Genomic DNA, 22,435 nt, shown 5'->3' on the forward strand with positions numbered 1-22,435 from the left:
GGTCTGTGGCACGCGGTGGAGTCCTAGCGTCAGCCATCGTCTCTGTACAGCTGTAAAATGGCTTTCCCTCTAAATGCACCACCCCAACCCTGTTCGTAGAGGGGGTCACTTGACCCCGTTTCACCCAATAAAGTTACACAAAATGGCCGCCCGACCATTATCACGCCTGTGCACTCGGGCCTTTCCGGAGCCTGAAACCTGTTCCTATTGGTCCAGGCTGACTAGGCGTGTTCGTAGAGGGGTCACATGCCCCCATTTGGACATGTCTGGGCATATTCTGGGGTAGGCGTGGTAGGGTAGGTGCCAGACTTCTGGGGGTAAGGGCGTCCCCCACTTCTGACCTTTTCCGGTCACATGGGGGTCTCCTCAGCCCCTTCCGATGATGTATTTCCGGTGACGTAAGTGCATTTTGACAGCTGCACGCCCCCACCCCCCTGTGACCTCACTGTGACGTCATCCTCTAGCCACGTGCTTTTGTTTGTAAACAAAAGCACATGGTTTTTGACAGCAGGTATGCCCCTATACTACTACTATCTACAAGAGTACAGGCTGCAAAATAATGTAAGACCATAAATCTTTCTCATGAAAGCATCAATAATTTGTCTAAACCTTAATACCTAAAAAAAAAGGAAAAAAAGAATCTAAACTCCTCTTAATATTAGTGAAGAAATCAGGGCCATTTCAAACCTTACCACCTGCATATGGATGCTGTTGAACAGCACTTCCCTAGAGCAGTAACATTAAACAGCTTCTTACAAATACATGCAGTGGACAATCCATCAGGAAAGGATGATAGCTTTAGGTCTATGGGTAGATCACATGCAGAAGGTCTCTGGTTCAACCTTGGCATCTCCAGAAAAAAATATCTTAGGTGACCAGCAGTGTTCCCTCTAACAGGGATCTCCAAATGTTGTTGATTACCACGCCCAGAATCCCCATGCAAAAGCCACTACAGCTGGGGATTCTGGGAGTTGTAGTCAACAACGTCTGGGAATCCCTGTTAGAGGGAACACTGGTGACCAGGCCAGGGATAACCTCTCTCTGATGCTAGAATGTTGCTTCCAGTCAGAGTAGTAGACAATATTCAGCTAGATGGAGCAATGATATGACTCAGTATAAGATGGCTTCATATGTCCATGAGCCAGTGCAGCAGTTCTCTAGGATGTTACAGATGTTTGGGTGGGCAAGTGCTAAGAAGCTTTTAAGACATTGTCAGGTGAAGCACTGCCACAGGTCAAAGCTTCTCAGAGATGCACAGGTAGAAGAACTAATCCTCTGTCGAAGACATAGATAAAAAGCCAGTTCCCTTGAAAGAGATTAAAAATTGGAGTTAATTCTGAGTGACAGCAGCACAAAAAAGCTATCTTTAATGGGAATTTTGAAAGATGTCTGTCGCTGTTTTAATTATCTCAAGTGAATCTGCTCCTGGAAGATCCCATTTCTCCACCAACCTAAGCAATTGTAAAATGGGTGCCATGTGCAAATGTGGCCTGTCCCAAGTTTGGAGTCCCATTTCTTGTCTGCCACTCACAGTTTCCCTGGCCACAATCTGGGGCATGTTTACATGTGGTAGGATCCCAATATTCTACCATCTGTGCCTTGGCCTACTTTCTTTTGGAGAAGAACATAAGAAGCTCCTATGTGAATCTGGCTTCATGTGTTATGAGAGAGAAAAAGAATGTCATATTTCAGTTCTTTTTCCTTTTTTCTCTTTTCTTTTTTCGTTAGAAATCAAGGTATGTTGGACTTTGTATGTGGAAAATTTAGGGTTCTATCTGTCTGGGAATGATATTAATGACTTTCCTACATGTTGTTGCAATGAGTAAAGCTAAGGCCCAAATGTCTTCATATAGCTAGATACAGGGCTGGATTATGATATGCTGAGGCCCTTGGGAACGTCTTGTTTAAGGCCTCCATAGCATTACAAATTAATTATTATTCTAACAATAAGGACAGTGAAAGTAGAAATAATAAAGCCCAAAGTTCAACCTTTTTCTAGCCTTAAAGATGAAAAATTACTCTTAATCCCAGCACCACCAGATCCTGTTTCAGAAACCCAGGATTAGTCTTTTGAAAAACTGGGTCCATTCTAATGAAATTTTGATATGATTTACAATGATTTCTGAACAGATTTATAAACTCAATATGATAAATAATTGTGTAGCCATATAAGTATGTTTTTGTCTTCTCAGAATGATAGTATATATTGTAGCATCTTTTTCCTTTCTCCTTTATTTTTCAACCAGTTATATAAAACTTGTAATTCATTATTTTAAAAAAAAAAAAACCAGAGACCCCTCATAACATGAGGTTCTAAGCTGTAGCTTATTTAGCTTGTGCCTACATCCAGTACTGGCTAGATACTCTTTTAATGCATTCTAACATGCAACAAGAAATTCTACTCCCTTAACTTAAACTCCAGGAACTTGGGCAAAAACACCTCCCCCTCAAACCTGTTGCTAATTGTGCATCATTAGTGATGATGCATATACATTTCATTGGCTGACAGAGTTCTACTAGTATGAGGTGGCGGCAGGGGGGAGTTCTCTGTTCATTTTCTCCATAGCATGGCTAATTCTATAACCCTGTATCATGCCACCTTCATCTTTTTCTAAGCTAAAAAAAACCCACACAGAGAGAAGGAGCTCCAACATATCATGTCTCTTTTGGCCTGCAACATCCTTATTTTCTGTGGTACAAATGGAGAGCCTTGTTTGCTCACTGTGGTGAAATGATGTATGGCTTTGGTATCCAGCAAAGACCTTTAGAAGGAGATTAACAAGACCATTCTTTTTTATTTGTATGTCATTAGGAACGACCCCTTAGGGAAACTGGATAAATGTATCCATGGGGAAGAGAGACGAGCTTCTGAAGAACAGAGCTACAGTACAATGCAGGAAAAGGCATTATGGAGGAAGTGATTGTAAAGCAAGCAGGACATTTGTGTAAGGGCTGCATGGGAGATGGCCAGGATTTCTCCAGCTATGAAGGAATGTCTCTGTCACGTACATCTTGATAATCTGGAGTCCAGCATCCTTATGGATGTCCTGGTTCACAGACTCCCTCCACAGGATCACAACCCACCTGCCCTCCCTCACAAATGTTTGCACCCCAGCCCACATTGCTGCCCGCTTCCCTTCATCAAAAGCTTTACTTGGAGGTGGTGGCAACAATAGCAGGCCAGTCAGTGAGGCTTTCATTCCTCACTGCACCAGAAATGTTGAAATGACAGTGTTCCAGACACCAGGGACCTTGGGACATGTTTTCCATGATAGGAACATAGGGAGCTGCCATATACCGAGCCAGACCATTGGTCCATCTTGCTCTGTATTGTCTACCCAGGATGGCAGCGGCTTCTTCAAGGTTACAGACAGGAGTTGCTCTCCTGCTATCTTGGAGATGCCAGGGAGGGAGCTTGGAACCTTCTGCATGCAAGCATGCAGGTGCTCTTCCCAGAGCGGCCCCATCCCTAAGAGGAATATCTTACCCTGTTCACATGTAGTTTCCCGTTCAAATGGACCCTGCTTAGCAAAGGGGACAATTCGTGCTTGCTACCACAAGACCAGCTCTAAACCTGCGCTCCTCCCCCTGATACATGGAAGTTAGATTTTTACATTACAGAAGTTGATAACACCTTTAAATTATTTCATGGTGATCACATTTCTCATGCTCTGGTGGTATGTTTCCAAGTCATGTGCAGCCAAACTGGGGTGGGGGGGTGGGGGGACACCACCCTAGATATTCATTATATTAGTTATAAAGGCATGCCTGAGGTAATCAGCAAATTAACAAAGTTTCTAGTGGAAATTAAAAGAGCAACATCTTGCATAGTCAGTCTATCTTAAATATGGATATTGTTTCCAGGGAGAAAAGGGATTAGTGATGTGAGTGACTGAGAGAAAATGGAAAATGGGGAGAAAATGCAGCAGGAAAGTCAACTAGAAATCTCATGTGCCTGGTTATATACTTACTATGAAAGAAATAGCTGCTGTCCATTGAGAAAGAGAGAGAATGTAGAGAAATGTATTCCTGGAAATATGTATTTTGGCAGTTCACAAGTGGGCAAATTAATTAATTAATTAAAGTGGTGAGCAAAGATGTAAGAACAGCCAAATAGGGGAAGAATAATAGTCAATGCCAAGATGTAATTTATATGTAAACTTTCAGGAAATGGTCAGCCTCAAAATATCAATCACCTACTGATGAGAAACAAAACATTACTTGCAGAAATGAATGCATGGATACTTGATCTGCACAGCTGTGTTAGGCTCATGTTGTGTAGCAGATTTCTGAAATGTACTAGGAACTATACAGAAAATTGGCAGATTAAGATTTCTGCTGGTAATGTTTGTCAATGTCCTTTATCTACAAGAGGAATGAATTGTATACTGGACAATTTATACTGTGGAACCGTTCACCCTAAGCTTGAATGGTGTTAGAAATATGGGAGTACAAGGGTCTGAAGTGAAACAGGTTGAATAGAATAAACTTATATGTTTGGGTTTGGCTTTTAAAACTTTCTCTTCGTAACCAGTCAGCTGATGTATGAGAAATAAACAAGGTTTAAAAAAAAACCTTTCGCTTTGTGATAAGCAGGGCTAACTTTGGCCCTCCAGTTCTTGTTGGACTACAACACCCATCATTTCCAGCCACAGTGGGCAATAGTCAGAGGTGATGGGAGTTGTAGTCCAACATCTGCAGGAGGGCTGAAGTTGTGAAGCCCTGGTTATAAGGCTGGAGGAGGTGAGAGCTGAGCTCCTCAAGGCTTGTAACAGATTATTTCTCCTTGGTTTAATTTGGGGTTGGGGTTGGCTTGTGTGAGCTATTGCTGCACCCCCCCCATGAAAAAGAAATAATGGGGTATTTTTCTTAGCCCATTTTTGAATTTTGGATCCTAGTATGCACCTGATGACATCATTGGGAGAGCAATGGGATATAAATGTGGTCTCCCCACCCCCCGCCACACACACACCATTGCATTCATGAGTCCACCTCACTGTACCCTTCTCTTCATCCAAAGTTTACCTTTCGATGGTAGTAGCAGTGTGAGGTCAGTCTACAAAGCCTCCATTCTTCATTGCATCAGGAATGCTGAAATGGCAGTGTTCCAATCACCAGGGGCCCTGGGAAATGTAGTTTTCTATGGCACCTGACTATCCAGTAGAAATACTGAGTGCTTTGGGAATGACATGCCCCAGGGCTTTTTTGCAGAGTTCTGAGGATGCTTGTAGCAGGCACCAAGGCAACGAGAGAGGAATACTTATGGAATCCTCCATTACGTAAAATGTTTATCAGAGCAGAATGGGTCATGTCTGCATCTTTCGTTCTTTAGATTTGTATTTCCAGTTAAGTGCCTTGTATTTCATTTGTATTTCATTTCTATTTCATGTTATGAGCCTTTTTTTTTAACAAAAGGGAGGAAGTTTGTGGATGTATGAGTGTTTGTTTTTAAATGTTTGTTTCTTCTCTCCATTGGAGTACAGCTGCACTCCTTGCAGACATGGGAAGTTTTAAAAAATACAGAGAAAAAATATGTTTACTGAAGTGGAATTTTTAAATTATTTTTTAAAAGCTTCATTGCAGCACAGCTGTGCTTTTTTAGACAAGAAAAAAAAAAGAAAGAAAAAGGAGGATTTAAAAAAAAACTGAGCTAGAAAAATATGTTGCCTGGAGCTCTCCCAGATAGCAGGCTTTACTGTAGGTTTACTGTGAGGCTTTACTGCAAGTTCAAATTTGTCCAAAACAATCAACACATAAAGTGGATTTTGTTTTACCCCAGACATAAATCGGGCTAGGCTCTAATGGGCAATGAAAAACCCAAATCGTGGGTGAGATGCTCCCCAATATCTCATGCTGACTTTGACATGAATACAGCCAGTGTGGAAACACACAGCCTCCATTCTGAGCTAAAAGTCCTGTCTGGAAATGCTCCAAGAAAGTTGAAATTCTCATTTGCAGTATCTATTTTCAACATTCAAAAGTTCTCAGCATTGCTGGATGATAGGGGTGTGCATGAAACCGGCTGGCCCGGTTCAGTTCGAGTCTGAACCAGACCCGTACTGCACCAGGCCAGTTCAGTTTTGCTCCCCATCAACCCCACCCCCACTCCAGTTTGGTTTGGTCCAGGGGGTTCACGAAGGTTTTTTTTAAAAAAATAATAATTCATGAACCCCTCCAATGGCCGGGCGTGGGCACTTGGTCCAAGGTTGGATCGTACAGGGGGTGGTTCAGTTTGACCCCAAACTGTTGAACCGAACCACCTCGACACCAAACCGGTTTGCACATTCCTACTGTATTACTGCTGGAGTAGAACTGAAGGCATAAATGGAACTACAAAATAATAACCAAGTGGAACAGTTTGTCCCAAATTCAAATTTTAGGGTGCCTCCTGTTCCTTTTGAATACTCAGGCATCCTGAGAAATGACATGTTCCTAAGCTCTTTACTGACCCATTCATTGTTACAAGCTTGATTAACAGTTCATGAAACAAACTTCTTGAGGAACTGCACTTGATTTATGAGCTGGAGAAAAAATTATTCTAAATGAGGTAAACACAAATTTTGGTGACATCACACACATCAATACTAGTAACATCCCTAACTGTGTTCAAGATTTTTGTGAGATGAGGAAGGCATTGCAATAGATATATTTGCTGGTTATCTGGCTGTCTTCAGTGCTGCTCTTTGGACCAGACCTTTGGGCTCTGGTCCGGTCCCCTGCAGGCTGGGCAATTTGTCTGTGCCATTTCATGTGGCCAAATCTGCTGGCAAAATTCAAGCGACGACCGGGCAGGCAGTGACCTCCCTAAATGCCTGCCTGGAGCATATAAAAATGCTATCACATAGCATATAAAATGCTATCCTTAGAATGAACACAGCTGGTAAGTCCTTCATGAGGAAGCCTAGGCAAAAAATACTGAATATCTGGACAGTTTTTAAGGACTTACTAGCGAAAGAATTATTATCTTTACAAGCTTCAGATAACAGAACAGACTATTATTACAGCACATTTCTTTATGCTGATTTTAAAGGATTGGAACTTTGCCAACATTTCCTATAAATTTATGTACTTTGGGAAATAGTGAACTCGTTTTGGTGTTCTGTTGTAACATCACAGTCCTTCATACTGATTAAGCATGACTGGAACACTTTTACCATCTTCATTATTCTGAGCTCTGGGCAACATTGGACATTTCTTGGTGTTCTTTTGAAATATGTATGTTTATTAAGAGATATATTTAAAGAATTTAGGATACACAAATAAAAATATAATTATTTAATTTCTGAATTTGTATCCTATATAATAAAACCCTAAGGTACCTGTGTCCGTGTCTCTTGCAGGTGTTCTGTGCATGCGTGGCGCAGAGGCATGGCAGCGGGCACAGCCCGGCCGCGGGGAGGCCAGAGGTGGTGGCGGCGGGCCCAGCTCGGCCGCGGGGAGGCCAGAGGCAGCGGGCCCGGCCGTGGGGAGGCCATCGGGGCGGCTGCGGTGGGTGCGGCTGGACCAGCTCCTGCTCTGCTGCTGCTGCCGGCGCCGCTGCGCGGGGGAGAGGGAGGAGGGGAGGGGCAACCAGGGGGAGGCGGCGGCCTGGCCAGCAGCAGCAGTAGGCACCCTGGACGGCGGCGGCGAGCTGGGGGAGCAGTTGCTGCGGCTGCTGGCGCCGCCCCTGCTCCTCAGGCTCTGGGTCTTAGCGTCCTCCCCTCGCCCGCCCGCACCCCCCTCCCAGTGCCACCTCTGCGAAAGGGAGCGCAGCGGGAGCCCAGGAGGGCGGCTAAAAGACGGGCGGCTGCACTCCCGGGGCTCGCAGGAGATGGAGAGGTGCCGGTTGGCGCTGCCGCGGCCGCCCACAACAACTGCTCATGCGCACCCAGGCGCAGCAGCAGAGGGAGCCCGATGCATCCCCCGCCCCGGGACAGCTCGCCCTGGAGGAGAGAGGGGGATGATGTCGTGGTTCCTCCTCCCCAGAAACTTGCCCGCTGCTGTGACGGGGGAGAAAGGCCCCTGTGGGGAAGCCAGCCCTGACTGCCTGGGGAAGGAAGCTGCAGCCTCGCTAAACTGTGAGTCTCCTAGCTCCCAATTCTTCTGATTAGCTGCTTCCTCCTATCCTATATTATAAACCCTAAGCTCTAATCTCTGGGAGCCTGGCCCAGGTGCAGGATTTGGCAGTCTCTCCTGCCCCTTTTCGTGTAAAGAAGGAGACAGGGTTTGTTTGTTTTGGGGTTGGTGGTATGTGGTTTTTCAGTCCTAATGACCAAATGGAGCCTCCTTGAATAGAAGCAGCCTATCACTGCATGCCAGCTGCCGGGGACCAACGGCAGGGGGACGCCTAGGAACAGGGAAAGTCCACGTCCCTTGCCCTTGAAGAAAGACTGTTCTCTACACAACTCTTCTAGCGCCCGTTAATGTAACGGGCTTAATGTCTACTAGTTTTTATATATATTTGCTGTTTGCACATGGTTTATTGCTAGTTTTGGTTTGTTCTTTTCATGTGTGGCCCTTTTGTTACATGTTCCATTGTATTCTAGGGTTGTGCGTTTTGTATTTTTTCTGTTTCGATTTGTACCAAATCCGAATCAACCCCATTTTGTATTTTGTCTGAAACTAAGCCTTCCGAATCACCCCAGTTTTGTTTTGTATCTGGATTAATCCGAATCCGAATCCGAATTAATTCGGATTAAAAATAGGTCACATGGACAAAAGAGTGGGTGGGGTTGTAGTGCCCAATGAGTGGAAGCTACCACAAAAATTTCAAAGGAATTGGACAAACGGCTGATTTTTAGTGAATTTTTGAAGTTTGCATGTTTTTCAGATTTTCCTCCTAGGGTATAATGGAGGTTTCAGGAAAAGTATAGCTTCACGTGGGGGGGAAAGGGGTGGCCCATAGTGGAGTGTGGTTGGTGGAAGTGCCCAGTTGGTGCAAGGAAGCTACCACAATTTTTTCAGAGGAATTTGGCAAAGGGTTGATTTTTAAATAATTAATGAAGTTACATGTCTTTCAGATTTTACTCATAGGGTATAATGGAGGTTTCAGCAGTCCCATAACTCCACTTGGGGGGCAATGGGGTGGCCCAGAGCAAGTGGAGGTGTAGTGCACATAGGTTTCCAACCACCCACATGGGTTGCCAACCCATGAAGTACAGGGTTTTGTTATTCTAGAGGTGTTCTGAGTGTAGATTCTCTGGTAGCATATGAGAGTGGATTCATGGTTTTTCATTAAAAATCTCATTTGCTACCAGAGAATCTAAACTCAACACCTCAGAAAGAACAAAGCCCAGTACCCCAATGGGTTAGCAATCCAGGGGGGCGGTTGGCACCCTCTGTGCACTACACCACCACTCGTTCAGCACCACACCAGTGCCCCCCAAGTGCAGTTATGGGGCTGCTGAAACCACCATTATTCCCTCTGCGGGAAAAGCTTAAAGACACTCAAACTTCCCCACATCACAAAAAATCAGCCCTTTGCCCTATTCCTTTGAATCTGGGTTGTGGCAGGCACCCCTTGGGGCACTTCCACCCAACCCACTGTTCTGCCCCAGCAGACCCCTTTCTGCCCCAAATCTGCCCCAAAGACACTCCAACATTGACAATTCCTAAGAAAGCAGCCCTTAGGCCAATTCCATGGGAGTCTGGGTTGTGGCAGGCATCCCTTGGGGCACTTCCACCCAACCCACTGTTATTATTATCTATATATTTAATTCTCTTGGGACATGTGTGCCCAGGATTTGGCGGCGGAACTCTCGCGACAAGCTGCGAGAGTTCTGAAGTGAGGGCTGAGGAGGAGAGAGGGAAGAAAGTGCCGGCAGTGGCCTCAGGCCAGCCGGCTGATGGAGGAGGGAGGAGAGAAAGGTGGTGGTGGGCAGCGAGCGGGGGAAGAGAAAGGTGGCAGTGGGAAGCGGGCGGGGGGAGAGAAAGGCGGTGGCAGGTGGACGGGAGGGATAAAAAACAGCGGCGGAGGGGCCCTTCTTGGCCAACCGCCGCGGCTCTGTGTGTGGGGAGGAACGGGAGAGGAGGAGGGCTGGAGAGCGCGGGCCAGAGGGAAGGGGAAGAGAGAAGAGACTGGCGGCAGGAGAAAGAGGGAGGGGAAAACAGCTGGCCCCAAAGCGCCACACAGATGCTCTGTGCAGGGTTGGCTAGTTATTATTATTACATTTATATGCCACTCTTCCTCCAAGGAGCCCAGAGCAGTGTACTACATACTTAAGTTTCTTTTTTCACAACAACACTGTGAAGTTGGCTAGGCTGAGAGAGAAGTGACTGGCCCAGAGTCACCCAGCTAGTTTCATGGCTGAATGGAGATTTGAACATGGGTCTCCTCGGTCCTAGTCCAGCACTCTAACCACTACACCATGCTGGCTCTCGCAGCAGACCCCTTTCTGCCCCAAATCTGCCCCAAGGACACGCCAACATTGACAATTCCTAAGAAAGCAACCCTTAGGCCAATTCCATGGAAGTCTGGGTGGTGGCAGGCACCCTTGGGGCACTTCCTCCCTACCCACTGTTTTGCCCCAGCAGACCCCTTTCTGCCCCAAATCTGCCCCAAAGACACTCCAGCTTTCACAACTCCGAAGAAAGGAGCCCTTCGGCCAATTCCATGGGAGTCTGGGTTGTGGCAGGCACCCCTTGGAGCACTTCCACCCAGCCCACTGTTCTGCCCCAGCAGACCCCTTTCTGCCCCAAAGACATTCCACACTACACAGTATGATGCAGTGGTTAGAGTGCTGGACTAGGACCAGGGAGACCCAAGTTCAAATCCCCATTCAGCCATGTTACTAGCTGGGTGACTCTGGGCCAATCACTTCTCTCTCAGCCTAGCCTACTTCACAGGGTTGTTGTGAGGAGAAACTTAAGTATGTAGTACACCGCTCTGGGCTCCTTGGAGGAAGAGCGGGGTATAAAATGTAAAAAAATCCTAAGAAAGCAGCCAATTCCATGGGAGTCTGGGTGGTGGCAGGCACCCCTTGGGGCACTTCCACCCAACCCACTGTTCTGCCCCAGCAGACCCCTTTCTGCCCCAAATCTGCCTCAAAGAAACTCAACTTTCACAATTCCTAAGAAAGCAGCCCTTAGGCCAATTCCATGGGAGTCTGGGTGGTGGCAGGCAATTAGAGAACTTAGTTATGTGGAATTACATAGCAACTGGGCAGGAGCCGAAGTATGGAACTGATTGGGTCTTCAACCTAAATAAGAAGGTTTTTCAAGATCTCTCCAGGAAATTGAGTGGAACACCCAAACTGACATTTCATTTTAAATATTATATTTGTAGGGCTGCCCCCTTGAGTCCATTGGCCTTGAATATCTGGTAGCCCCACTTATAAGTGTAGAAACTGAATACCTGCTTGGAATTAAGCTCATTGGAGCTCAGAAATTAAAATATTACTGCGTGCACTCTGAGCTGGTCCAATTGTAAAAGAAGAGCTACTTCCTAGTGTGTTATTAATAACCCAGCAGCAAGCGTATGCTTTTTTGCTTTAACCAGGCATCATAGCTTGTGCCTCCCATATACCTTGAAAAAGACTTGAAGAGCGGTGTCCTTGCTGGCATTTTGTTAATTTGTTTTGCTTTCTGCAAGGGCTTAGATATTTTAAATCCAAACAGGACAGGGGATGTGAATCATTACACACAAAATAATAAAGAGGGAGAAAAGCGCGGGGGGTGGGGAGGAAAGGAAGTCTTGCAATTTCAGCAGCCCAGACAGAGTTGACAGTGGATTGGCTGCTCTCAACTCAACTTAATCATTTCATTCTCAGCACACAATTGCATCACAATACAGTGCATTTCTCTTAACTAAATCACCCAAGGGAATGTCATTGTCTTCATTTGTCACTTTTTGCATATCTTATCTTCTGCTATGTTAATCCTTCTGACAAACACTGTCAGTTGCTGCTGGAGAGACAAAAAGGACAATTTTCAATGCAATTGCAATGCTGAAATGGAGCTCCGAAGCAAAGCGTTTTCCGAAGTGAACAAAATTCGGATCAGAGAGGAGGTCATTTCAGTTTGTAAATGAAAATTATCGGAGGTCTAATTCTGGTTTTGATTTGTAGACAAATCATCTGAAATTGCCAATTTTGGGGCACAAATCGATTTGTGCCCGAATAGAAATGCACAAGCCTATTGTATTCCTTATGGAGGCAGTAATGGGCTGGATGAGGGGTAATGAACCAAGGCTGAATCCAGATAAGACAGAGGTACTTATTGTGCGGGGTTGGAACTTGGTGATTATTTTGATCTGGATGGGGTCACACTCCCCTGGAAGGAACAGGTACGCAGTCTGGGGGTGCTTCTGGGCACAAACCTCTCCCTGATGTCCCAGGTTGAGGCAGTGGCCAGATGTGCTTTTTATCAGCTTCGGCTGATATGAATGCTGCATCTATTTCTTGAGAGGAATGACCTCAAAATGGTGGTACATATGCTGGTAACCTCTAGGCTGGATTACTGCAATGCACTCTATGTGGGGCTGCCTTTGTACACAGTCCAGAAACTACAGTTGGTTCTGAATGCAGCAGCCAGGTTGGTCTCTGGGTCATCTAGGAGAGACCATTTTACTCCTGTATTGAAAGAACTACATTGGTTGCTGATACATTTCCGGGCAAAATATAAATTGCTGGTTATTACCTATAAAGCCCTAAACAGCTTAGGCCCTGGGTATTTACTCGGAAACGAGCCTTCTCCATTGCTGACCCTAGACTTTGGAATGTGCTCCCTGTTCAAATAAAAGTCTCCCCCTTTCTGGCAACTTTTTAAAAGGCACTGAAGACACCTTTATTCACCCAGGCTTTTAATTAGATTCATTGTTTTAATTTTTAATGTTGGTTTTAAATGATTTGAACGTTAATAATTTTAATGTTTAAATGTAATTATTTTAATGTTTAAATGATTTAATTGTTTAATTTAGTTTTGATATTAATTGTTAATTTATTTTAATTGTTTTTGTTTTGATGTAAACTGCCCTGAGCCATTTTTGGAAGGGCGGTATAAAAATCAAATCAATCAATCAATCAATTCTGCCAAAAGCAACAGTCTGAGCTTGTTCAGATGCCACTTTAGAAATTAAATGCATAAGATAATTTGAATAAAAGACGTCAGCTTTCAGCTGTGTACCTAAAGTGTGATAAAGCTTCTTTGACTTTATGATATGCCATTGTTTGTGTTTGACAAAGCAGTCCGTTTGTTGTGTTGTTCTTTTCTTTGTATTGGAATAAATGTATTTTCTTTTTTTTGTTAGATCTCAAGGGTATGTGTTGGAGTAGGACACATCTACTTATAATAATCCCAGGAAAACTGGGTTTCCTGGGAAGGTGCTTGATCCAATCAAGCACCCTTTTAGCAGTAAAAAAAATAACCTTTGATCTTCGAACCCTTATGCTTGACACAAGGGTTCATGTTTCCATTTCCTGTCATTCACCCAGATAATAAGGTTACCTACCTAGAGAGAAGTTTCATTTATGTCAAAGGTATTTACTTCCAAGGAAATTATTTAGGATTTGGGTTATTGTAGAATCCAAGGGAAAAAGTTGTGGTATGCAAGGACAAGGCAGTGGAGTGGAATCAGGAATATTAACAGTTTAATGAAATAGATATTATGTACAGAGAGGCAAGTTCAGACTGCTTTTTCAGTGCTCTTGCTGCTGGCTGTTAGCCCTGCCTCTACACCAGGACTAGAATACAAGTAACTAAAGCCCCATTCAGAAGCTGGCCTGGATCAAGGAATGGATTAACCAAAAACACCACAGTTATGTCACTGAGAAACTGAACTTCTTCATTCTCCAAAGGTTCATGTCTTATGTGTCTTTTATATGATGTGTGTTTCTCAGACTATGGGAAGCACCTATATTGGGCAGCAGTGACATAGGAAGATGCTGAAAGGCATCATCTCATACTGCACGGGAGAGGGCAATGGTAAACCCCTCCTATATCCTACCAAAGAAAACCGCATGGCTGTGTGGTCGCCAGGCGTCGACACCGACTTGACGGCACAACTTTGCCTTTGTGAACACTATTGAAATTGCTGCTTCTGCTGCTGCTATTGAACCTTTGGACACTGACGTCCTGATTCTTTGCTCTGCTGTTGAAATAGGACTTCCAGAATCTGCTCCCTGGTGTGATTAAACTATTCCAGGAGGGGAATCGGATCCTTAGGCACTGGCAATGACAAAAATTTGTTGAAGCCTGTAGTTCTCAGTTTTTAGCTTTTTAAATAACTTTTAAATTGAAACTAAAAAAAAATGTAATTTTAATTCCTGAGGTTTACTTAATACTTCCATTCTAGGTAAAATTCTTCACCATCCCTCAGATTTACATTTTATTGTTGTTTGCTTTTTCAGGCTCTACAGAATCTTAAGCACAACGATTTAACAATTAATCTCTTGGTTGTAATTGTAAATGTTGATTCATTTCAGACCTGGTAGAGCTTAAATATGCAGCAGTGTGCGCACTCAATTGCTCCCATTGTGCACGCCTTCATGGTTCATATATTTTAAAACTCTGAATTGAAAAACAAATACTTGTTCACTGAGGTTTCAGATAATGAAATATTTGTATATGCATAAATTGGTGCCTGATTTCCAAATGGAGAGATGCCAGAACTCAGGCTTGCCTGAGTCATGATTATCATCTGTTCTGAAAGCCTTGGAGATGGTTTCCAGGTGTTTCCGATGGGGCTGTGGTTACTGGATAGTGTGGGAAAGGCACATACCCCAAAGAATTATTCACATACCCCATTAAATGGCACTGAAGGCTGAACCCCCATTCAAAAATAGCCCTAGTAGTTTCAGGAGCTTCGTACAAAGTATTTCAGACACAAACTGCATATTGCAGGTAAACTGTATGGATTTGGGAGCTGGAAAATCCCCCAAGACACTCTGTCTCACAAAGCCCAGTAGCTAGGTCCCACTGAATTCAGTGCAGCCTACTCACAACTAAATTGGCATATGATTGTATGAGTTGGCAGTGCGGCCAGAGGGACTCTCCCTGCCTTAAAAGCAGGGAGAGCTGCTCCTGGTCTTGCTGCTAACACAGTGGGGCCGATCGATCTCCCTCCCAAATGGGGCCGTTGCATTGGCTGTGTGGCCAGAACGGTTCTCCCTGCTTTTAAGGCAGGGAGAGTCACTCCGGCCCATGCTGCCCAACACAGCACGGGCTGGTCTCCCTTCCAAACAGGGCCGCGTGGCCCCATTTGGGAGGGAGACCACGCTCCTGCATCTGTCAGACACGGGGGCGTGGCTAACTGGCCTCCTACGTCTGATGTCAGATGCAGGGGCAGGACCAGGGGGCCATGGCGGTGGCTGCACACAGGTGTATTTATGCAAATATGCAATAGTAGAAACATTTCAGCACACAGCCTAACATATTCCCATCCCACATCTTTCTTTCCCCAATCCCGCCTCTATCTCTAAAGCAGCAGTCATGCTCGGCCGCCCGGCGCAAGACACAGTCATGCCTGGCCACCCGGCACCACATCACCCGGGACAGTCTAAAGAGAATTTGGGGATCCCCAGGAGGTGTGGAGGCCCTGGACCTCTGCCCTGAAGTCCAGGGTTAAGAGTGCCTCTGAAAATAATATGGAAACCCACATTATGTGATCAGCTTCCACACAAATTGGAAGCAAGAACGTACCTTTCACAAAGAGTTCTGTAGGCTTCTTTCCCAGTGAGCCCTGCCAGATGGTGCTTTTACTTTGGAAGGGCAGGTGTGAGTCATATATCATCTAGATTTATATCAAAGTTCCTGTGAGCTATTGGGGAGCACTCCATACACGATTTGGTTTTTTATTGCTCATTGGAGTTTAACCCAATTTATGCCCGGGGTAAAAATATCGACTTTTTGTGTTGGGTTTTTGGGCAAATCGGAAATATCTGAAATGCTCCGTAACTCGCAGTATTTCACTCCTCTTAGTCCCACGACAAAGCCTGCTGTCTGGGAAAGGCCAGTGGGATGTCACAGGCTGTTCAGACAACCAGCAGGGACTTGGTGTGATTTCTATAGTGGCACCTGCTGCCAGCCAGCCCTTGCTTTTCTCCATTCACCAGAGAAGAACTAATAGAAAGGGGTTAGGGTTATTCATCATCCGGGGTAGATCTGGAGAATACTTGGCAATGGGAAGAGGCCATGGCTGAGTGGCAGAGCCCATGCTTTGCATACCAGTTCTACTCCGGAAGGCCAGGGCTGGAAAAGGAGAGAGGTGTTGCCTGTTAATGTGAGAGCACGGATTGGGATGGACCAAGGGCCTGACTGAGCAGAAGCTAGCTTCGTTTGACATTCACATGCAGAAAAAGGGTTTTTAGTTAATGAGAAATATCTGGATCAAATTTGTTTCAGCTCTAAATTCTAGTTATGGCAGTTTATCACAGGAAGCATGCTGCTTCCGGTGAACATAAGAACAGCCCTGCTGGATAAGGCCCTAAGGCCCATCTAGTCCAGCATCCTGTTTAGCACAGTGGCCCACCAGATGCCACTGGGAGCCTACATGCAGGAGTTGAGCGCATGCCCTCTCTCTCCTACTGTTACTCCCCTGCAACTGGGACTCAGAGGCATCCCCAGTAGCCATTGATAGACCTCTCCTCCATGAAGTTATCCAAACCCCTCTTAAAGCCATCCAGGTTGTTGGCTGTCACCACATCACGTGGCAGAGAATTCATGAGTAAGCTTAGGGACCACAAATCTTCAAAGGGAAGGGGCTGGGTCCAGTGTTCCCTCTAATGGGGATTCCCAGATGTTGTTGACTACAACTCCCAGAATCCCCAAGCAAAAGCCATTATAGCTGGGGATTCTGGGAGTTTTAGTCAACAACATCTGGGATTCTGGGATTATGTATTCTGTGACAAAGTACTTCTTTTTATTTTTATTTTTACATTTTTATATCCCGCTCTTCCTCCAAGGAGCCCAGAGCGGTGTACTATATACTTAAGTTTCTCCTCACAACCACCCTGTGAAGTAGGTTAGGCTGAGAGAGAAGTGACTGGCCCAGAGTCACCCAGCAAGTATCATGGCTGAATGGGGATTTGAACTCAGATCTTCCCGGTCCTAGTCCAGCACTCTAACCACTACACTACGCTGGCTCTTTTCCCAGGGATGACAAGGGATGACCCTTGGTTTTAGTGTTATGCCGTGTATCTGTGCTAAGCTGATACACGTTTTTTTGAAAACTGGTGTCTAGCATTTGTTAAAGATTGCTCAGTAGAATGCCTCATGCCATGAAGAACTGTATCAGTAGAGTTTTTTTTTTTTAATCAGCATATGCTGTGGTTATTATCAAAAGCATCTCCAGTCTGGCAGAGCCTGCTGGCTCCTATCACAGCAGCCACTGGGTACTGCAATCAGCTAAGAGGCTCTTACTTTCCTGTTTAACAGGCCGAGAGAAAAGTAACCAGCCACTGATTTATTCATCTGCATTAAAACAGAAAAGCGTGTAAGATCATAACCAGCCTTCCATGTGCTAGCGTTCTATGCATGTAGGCAGATTGCTTGTTAACAGATTTGCCACATCAGTCAGTCCAACGGTTTGAATGTCTCCTCCTCAGCATCAGCCACTACCAATTTGGAGTGCAAAATTATGGAACATAGGAAGCTGCCATATACTGAGTCAGATCATTGGTCTATCTAGCTCAGTATTGTCTACCCAGACTGGCAGTGGCTTCTCCAAGGTTGCAGGCAGGGATCTCTCTCAGCCCTATCTTGGAGAAGTCAGGGAGGGAACTTGGAACCCTCTGCTCTTCCCAGAGCGGCTTCATCCCCAGAGGGGAACATCTTCAGTGCTCACACATCCAGTCTCCAATTCATATGCAACCAGGGCAGATCCTGCTTAGCTAAGGGAACGTCATGCTTGCTACCACAAGACCAGCTCTCCTCTCTATGGCTTGTGCTTCCGTTAAAGGCACAAGTACCCTGACTTCCACATTGAGAGGGGGGGATTTCCCCCTATCTCTCCTTGCCCTGTAAGCCCTCCGTGCAACACAGAAATATGTTCCTGAGGCCTCATTGTTGCGAAAAGTACTTTAAGGGAGAGCAGAGATCAGCTGAAATATCACACACACACACACACACAACACACACATCACACGCAGCTGTGCTCCAGAAGCAAACATGCAGTGTTAGACTGGCTGTTGGCCCTTTAAAACAAACTAATAAAATAAAATAAAATAAGTTTTGGTCACCAGGTAAAAACTGACAGTGCTTACCAACAGATATGAGTTCCTGCCCGGAGATTCTACAGGCTTTTTTAGAGGCAAAAGCCCCTCTCATATAAACCATGTTGGAAGGGAAAACAAGGCCATGGAGCCAGTGTTACCCAATTAGGAATAATCTCTGTAAGAGACTGAAAAATAAACATTTTTTAAAGAGATGGAACATGTGGTCCTTTGCCACAGGGCTGATTTTACAAATGGCTGCATTATGAACATGAGAACATAAAAAGATTCTTGCTAAATCAAACCATTACAAAAATGAGCTTTCCCACATAATTTATGTAAACAACAACAACAAAAAACACAAAAAAACCCCAAACTCCTGATGTGATGCTTCACAACCAAATAGTAAGCATATTCATCTATTGTGAACGAGAGGCCAATCTCCATGTGAAGCCAGTTTTCAGCATCAGTCTGATGCAATGACAACATGCTCTTCTTCCCAAAGCGACCACACACATGTCTAAAACGCTCTGAAATGTCATCAGATTTAAACATTTTAGCAAAGTCAAAAATCCTAATTTAAGAACCGGCTCAAACAGTTAGGAGTCAGATAATGGACTGGACTTGGTGATAGACACTGTGACATTGTAGAGGAGGGTAAATGGGCTTCTCTTTATCCCCTTTACAGGTAGCAGACTTAGACCAGAAAGGGGGCTGCCTGGAACAAATACATATTTTATTAAATAACTCTGCCTCTGAATATCCTAATCTAGGCACCATGGTTAAATTTCTAGGTGCCATGGCTCCCTGGAGCCTGGGATTCGTTAAACCCTAATCTAACTTTTAAAGAATTCAGATGTGTATATGAAAGGCATGGAATTCCGGTCAGAGGAAAAGTGGAAAATCTACTCCCATACCTGCCAACATGTCCCTATTTTCCCATTCAGGTGAACAGGAAAATAGGGACATGTTGGCAGGTATGTAGGGGTGTGCATGGAACTGCCTGTGGCAGTTAGATTCAAATTCGAAACGGATTTGAACAGAACTACCGGTCTGCAACCTGGTTTGCTAGAACTGGCTGGCGATTCAGTTCATGCTGTTGAACCAGGTTGAGCCAGGTTGAACAGGTTGACCCAATTCAAATGCCTTGCTTGAAAGGGGAATCCAGTGATTCCCTAACTAAAATTTCTTAACTAGATTCCCTAGATTCCCTAACTAAAAATGGTTTCAAGGGGCAGGTGGAGGACAGGCAAGAGGGCATCTTACCGGCAGTGTCGGTGTGGTGGTGGCAGCTCCTCAGCCACAGTGGCACATGTGCGAAGGCCATTTTCATGATCTCTGTGCATGTGCAGAGGCCACTGACATCACCACACAATCGTTTTAAAAGGGATTTGAACTCTGTACTCTGTTCAAGTTCGAACTGGTCAAACTGGGCCAGTTTGAATCGAACCAGGTGAGATCCAAACTGGTTCTGCATCCCACTACAGGTATGTACTCCAGGTATGTGCTGAAAGTCCAGAAAGATAGAGCTTAGCAGGTACTCAGAAACGCATCAGTGGATTGCTAGTGTGTAGAAAGCGGGCCTTGTTTCCCTTCACTGATTACAGAAATACACTCTGCATATTTTCAAAGGCTTTCTTATATTTATGTGTCTTAACTGAGCCCTAGCAGAGAAACAGGTTCCAGTTTCAGTCCTGCTGAATTCTAACTCAGATTAAGCCCTGTCTGATTTTGGAAGTATTCCAGTAGATGCAAATTGTATTCAGAATAATACTAAACACTAAAGGTTGCTTGTCGGCCCTAAGCTGCCCTAAATCAGAAATAGTTCAATTTACTTTGCAATAACTTTAACTGCTTGAGGGATCTGTTCTGAAAGAACCCTAGGAAGCATGAAATACCAAGCCTTTGTTCTGGCTTTGGTTTGAGTTCAGCATGCCCAATCTTTGAAGATGATCAGGAAGCTACAACGGGTCCAGAATGCAGCGGCTCACCTACTCATGGGTGCTAGAGAATATGACAGGGTAACACCTCTCCTGCAGTCACTGCACAAGTTGCCCATTCGCTTCTGAGTTCAATTTAAGGGCCTGGTTCTGACCTTCAAAGCCTTGCGGGGTTTGGCACCTGTCTACCTACAGGCCCACCTCTCCCACCCAGTTACATCCCATCCAGTTAAATCATCTCAGATGGCCCTTTTGTCGGTCCCTGATTTCCAAGAGATTCGGGGCTCTAGGACCCATGAAAGGGCCTTTTCGGTTGCTGCCCCACTTCTTTGGAACTCTCTTCCCCTTCAGATTTGTCTAGCCCCTTCCTTACTGATCTTCAAATCTCTATTGAGGACTTTTCTTTTTCGCCAGGCTTTTGCCCTGTAGTTTAATTCATTTGTTTTTGTTTGTTACTTTGGTTTTTAATTTAGAATGTAATTTTTAATGTTGCCTTGTTTGCATGTTTTTGTGCACCGCCTGGAGTCTTTGGAGTGGGCAGTTTATTAAATGTTTTGAATAAATAAATAAATAAATGCACACACATTACAACAAAATCTAGTTTGAGTTAATGCAGAAAGCATAAGTCTATATTATTTATACAAACCTCTTTCTGTTTTCTTAGATACATCCAAACAAATGTCTATCTGAACATAAGTTTGTAGGAAGCTGGAAATCCAAAAAATAAGTTTATTTTTCTTCCAAGTTTTTTGAATTGTTTCATTGGTTATCAATGAAGCAGCTGGTTCATAATTTTAATTTTGTTATAAGCTATTGCTGTTGGAGAGCTTGGAGGGGAGATTTCTTTATGTACCCCTGCTGCAGCAGAAGTGCACAGGCAAGGAGAGCACTGCTAATTAATATTGTCTGGAAACATGGAGTTATAGTTTATTTAGGAAATCCATCAAAGATAGATTAAGACGTATCATGCCTCACGGCTAGCTACATACAGGAAGTGGGGAAGGGAGAAGAAGGAAGTCTGTCTCTGAGGTGAGAGAATGAAACCTGAGACTATCAGTCTAACAAAAAATGGGAATCACGGTAGAGAAAGCATGGTCAGTGGGGGAAGTGCCCTTACTGGCTATCACCACCCCAGTGCCCCTAGGGGTCAACAGGGTTGCTGGTGCTAAGAGTCTATGCCATCAGGAGCTGTGTCTCTTGCTTGTGCTCATTCTGTTCTGCTGGAACTACTAGGTGGCCTTGGATAGGCCTTGGATAGGCTGAATAATGGTATGAATAGTAGGCAACACTTACAATCTTGTGGCAAAAATAAATTTAAATGAGTTTTAGTGATGAAACAAACTACAAATTTGAAATATATTTATACCCTTTTCAGAATGTTTCTCCAATTCATTTAGAAATTCTTTGCTATTGTATCTCATACTGTCCTTCTAGGTGGCCAGATTTGGCTTTTAAAAAGCCAAATTCTGGCTTACGGCCCATTTGACCCACGAGTAGGTTCTGGCAACTCTGTGGACAGAGTCTGTAATGTTCTGTCTGCTAATTAAATTTAGCCTTGCTTTGGAAGTTCTGCATTAACTTTTAATAGAAACATAGCCAGGATGCTGGCACAAAGAGGGGCAGACTACATGACAACACTGGCAATTCTGCTTGCCTTCCAGAAAGCCTGCACTTTGTTACAGACTAAACAAGTAATTTTGTATTTTAATGTATTTGCATTTTTAATGTATTTTTAAGCTTCTGTGTTGCACCAGTGCAAAGATCTTGAACTAGCTAGGTTCTGCTAAGTCAGGAGCTTGTTTCCCAGATGAGTACCGTGTTGGTGAAATCTACGGCACACTTCCTGTTGTGAAACCGCCTCAATCCATCTATGTTGCAGGGGATGCTGAGAAGATATCTGCTATCCTAGTGGAAGTGCAACACTTGTGCAGGCAGACAGAGATTACACGAGATTGAGCAGCGTTGAGCATCTGTCCAGCTATGTGACTTGTGTGGGTGTGTGCGTGCACATTTTGTTCATTGCACTAGAACTGTGTTAGTTTGGATATTGGCCACAGCCAATGGCTGAATTCAGACATAACACGAAACTGGAGTTAAACAGAGGTTGGAACTCCATTACGTCTGAATTCGCGAAACCACGAATGACAGAACAGGCACTAAGTGCTTTGCTCCCCGAGAAGGAAGTGACAGTGATATATGTTCACAAGCACAAACACTCCAGGTGGCAACATTAGCAGGGCAACCCATCACAGCTCCAGGAGGGGAACATTTGGCAGGGGGTGCATGCCTGGAGTTGGGTTAAAAAAGCAGACCCAAGCAGGTATTGTTGAGCAACCAAGTTCTATTTTTTTTGACAGAAAGGTTGGGGTA

General features: G+C 44.6%; 1 protein-coding gene across 2 annotated transcripts in view; it reads left to right on the top strand.

Moving 5' to 3' along the window:
- Window positions 1-19,238: 19,238 nt before the first annotated feature.
- The window catches only part of BFSP1 (beaded filament structural protein 1), a 65,740-nt gene continuing 62,543 nt past the window's right edge, over window positions 19,239-22,435 (top strand). The window contains exons 1-2 of one of the 2 annotated variants that reach the window (XM_053288083.1): window positions 19,239-19,612; window positions 21,945-22,060. The gene's annotated coding sequence lies outside the window, so the exon portion shown is untranslated. The remainder of the gene's footprint in view (window positions 19,613-21,944; window positions 22,061-22,435) is intronic. The other variant, XM_053288037.1, reaches the window with a different exon arrangement.

Source organism: Hemicordylus capensis, chromosome 1, assembly GCF_027244095.1.
Source record: "Hemicordylus capensis ecotype Gifberg chromosome 1, rHemCap1.1.pri, whole genome shotgun sequence".
In the NCBI taxonomy this organism is placed as follows: domain Eukaryota; kingdom Metazoa; phylum Chordata; class Lepidosauria; order Squamata; family Cordylidae; genus Hemicordylus; species Hemicordylus capensis.